The following is a 3,042-nucleotide window of genomic DNA, read 5'->3' as shown; positions in this document are numbered from 1 at the left end:
GGTCAAAACAAAATAAAGCGAGATGGGGGGGCAGGCGAGCGAGTGCGGCAGACGCAGCTCCAACTGGCCGGCCCTTCTGCAAGTCTTTGCTCCTTTCTTCGTCGCAGAAGGTGAGCCCCCCCGACACAGCACGCCGCCACTGACGCCCGAGTCCCGACGAGAAGCCGCCACCGCCGAGCCGCTCCCGGAGCAGCCGGACCCCCCAGCAACCTGCGGGATGCCGGAGGCAGCGTCGTCGTTGTCGATGGGCGGGGGGAGGGGGAGCAGAGAATCGGGAGGGAGGGGCCCCACAAAACCAGCAGGGGGGCAGGCCCCGTGGGCCCCACACAAGCTACGGGCCTGATTGGCTGTTCAGTAATTATGATGACTGGTACTTTATAAGGCACATTCTGGTTTTTAAAAAATTATTCTTACTCTATATCCATGCTTTGATCACATGCAAGTTTAGACCACTGTATTGAGCTCTATGTCGGGCTGCCTTTGGAAGTGGTCCCAAAATGTAGTGACTGGGCTATTGCTGGATGGTACCCGGCGGGTCAAGGCATGGCTCAGTGACAGAACGTCTGCTTGGCATGCAGAATGTACCAGATTCAGCCCTCAGCATCTCCAGTTAAACAAGGATCAGGTAGCAGGTGAGGTGAAAGACTTTTGCCTGAGACCCTGGAGAGCCGCTGCCAGGCTGAGTACACAAAGCTGACCCTGATGGACCAAGCGGGGCCTGATTCAGCTTCGTGTGACTAGGTGTATTGTAGGGAGCTGAGTACAGAGATCACATCTGCCCTGTGCTGAAAGATCTGCCCTGGCTGCCTTTCTGTTCCTCTGTATAATTCAGAGTGCTGACTGTTACCTGTCAGGATCCCGGACAGCTTGGTGGCATCTCCTCCCGCATGGTCCTGTTAGATCGCCGCTAACAAAGATCCGGAGAGTGATTTCAGCAAAGTGATTCAGCTTTATTGAAGTAACGAACAAGCACTTAAACGCATTCATAACCAGAACAACTTAACATTAGGAGCTAGGCTCCTTTTAAACCTTCCCGGGCTAATGTAGCCACGCCTATGTACAAATATCAACCAATGCGGTTGTGTGGATAAGGACCAATGACAGTTCTTCCCGCTCAGGGAATTAGTCCTTCTCAGATTGGTCGCTTGTTACAGAGCGACCAATAGCGTTCCAGCGTTTAGGAGCCTTCGTCTGGCTCAAGCTTAACATGGGAGGTGAATGAGGTGATTCATGTAAGCGATTTCCAATACATTACAGTCCAGTCCACCACCTAAGGCCTGCCTTGCAAGCCTTGCTCTGTCTGCTGCCCTTCCTTCAGACGTGACATGGGTGGCAACGACAGACAGGGCACTCTCTGTGGTAGCACCTCGCCTTTGGAATGCCCTCCCCCTCGAGGCTTGCCCAGTGTCAAACTATTCTCTTCTAGTCCCCAGGCCAAAATCTTTCATTGTGATCCAAGGTTTTAACTCAGGGGCTTTATCTGCTCCTGCTCCTGAGGCCTTTGTAATGGATATTTTATGATGTTTTTATGACGTCCCCTGGCTTGTTTTTAAAATGGCTTGTTTAGGTTATATAGTGATAATTTATGACGATGCAGTCATAGCGTTTTACTTGTAAGCAGCCTCGAGCTGGATGGCGGAGATGCAGCACAAAAAAATTCTATATAGATATTTATTTATATCCTCCTTTTATCCCCAGTATGGTCCTCCATTTGATCATTAAACACCCCTGTGAGATGGGTTAGACTGTGAGGCCTATTGTGCATGGGTGTTTCGCCTCACTTTCACTGTGCCTGTCTGCCAGGTTCTCTTTGTCATTCCTCATCTGGAATACTGTGTGCAATTCTGGTCACCACACCTTAAAAAGGATATTATAGCTTTGGGCACTCCATGAAATTGCTGAGCGGTCGGGTTAGAACGGATAAAAGGAAGTCCTTCTACACCCAAAGAGTGATTCACACATGGAATTCACTTGCACAGGAGGTGGTGGCGGCTACAAGCATGGATGGCTTCAAGAGGGAATTCGATAGGCATATGGAGCAGAGGTCCATCAGTGGCTCTTAGCCACAAGGCATAGAAAGGAACTCTGGGGCAAGGGAGGCTCTGTCTTATTGGTGCTTGTGGGGGGGGTCAACAGTGGGAGGGCTTCTAATGTCCTGGCCCCACTGGTGGACCTCCTGATGGCCCCTGGTGTTTTGGCCACTGTGTGACACAGAAGAGTGTTGGACTGGATGGGCCTTTGGCCTGATCCAACATTGGCGTCTCTTATGTTCTTATGTTCTTATGATTTTCCTCCCCTCAGCGCTCAGTTTGCTTTCTGGTCACTTTCCCCCCAGGGTTTTCTGAGAGTGCTTTTGTGCCGATTTCCCCCTTTGTTTTGCTTCCAAGCTGAAGGCACACCGATCCCCTCCGATTCCCCGCACACACACTTTTGCCACCCCTCAAAGGTCACTCCCCTGCCCACATCGAGGTCATTCCGCCCACTCTGCACCTTCTCTCGTCCTCTCCCCTTCATTAGTGCACAAGCTCCATTTCCCCCTCATTTTAATTTTTTTAATTTCTTTTTACAAGGGGCATGAGGCTAGCGATATAAGCTCATTGCTACTCTCAGATTGCTGAATAAACAAAATTAAAATGATGGGAGAAAAGTTTAACAGGAGCTTCGCGAGGTTTAGTTCCCTGCTGGTATTGACCTGAAAGAGGGATTGGAGAGGAGGCAAACTGCAGCAAAAATGCCACCCTCCATTTTTTTTTTTAAATTAGTGGCACAAGGCTAAAAAAACGCTCTCCAGAACTTCTGCCAGAGGCCTCCTTCCCCATACAAATTCTAGCCCTGTGCAAAGTGTGGTGGAGTCGCAGCTGACTTTGCACGGGCATGCGTGCATGCACACACACAAACACACACACACACACAATGATCACAGCTTGTAATATCAGTGTCAGTGGGTTCTACTGTGCATTCTGTACACTCAGCGTTTCCCCATATTATGACATCATGTGGCTCTTTCCCATTTTTCACAGTGGCCGATAACACAGCAGAGAA

The sequence above is a fragment of the Gekko japonicus genome, unplaced genomic scaffold (genome assembly GCF_001447785.1).
Source record: "Gekko japonicus isolate JY-2015 unplaced genomic scaffold, Gekko_japonicus_V1.1 scaffold505, whole genome shotgun sequence".
NCBI classification, from domain to species: domain Eukaryota; kingdom Metazoa; phylum Chordata; class Lepidosauria; order Squamata; family Gekkonidae; genus Gekko; species Gekko japonicus.
Note: the sequence above shows the minus strand (reverse complement) of the source record.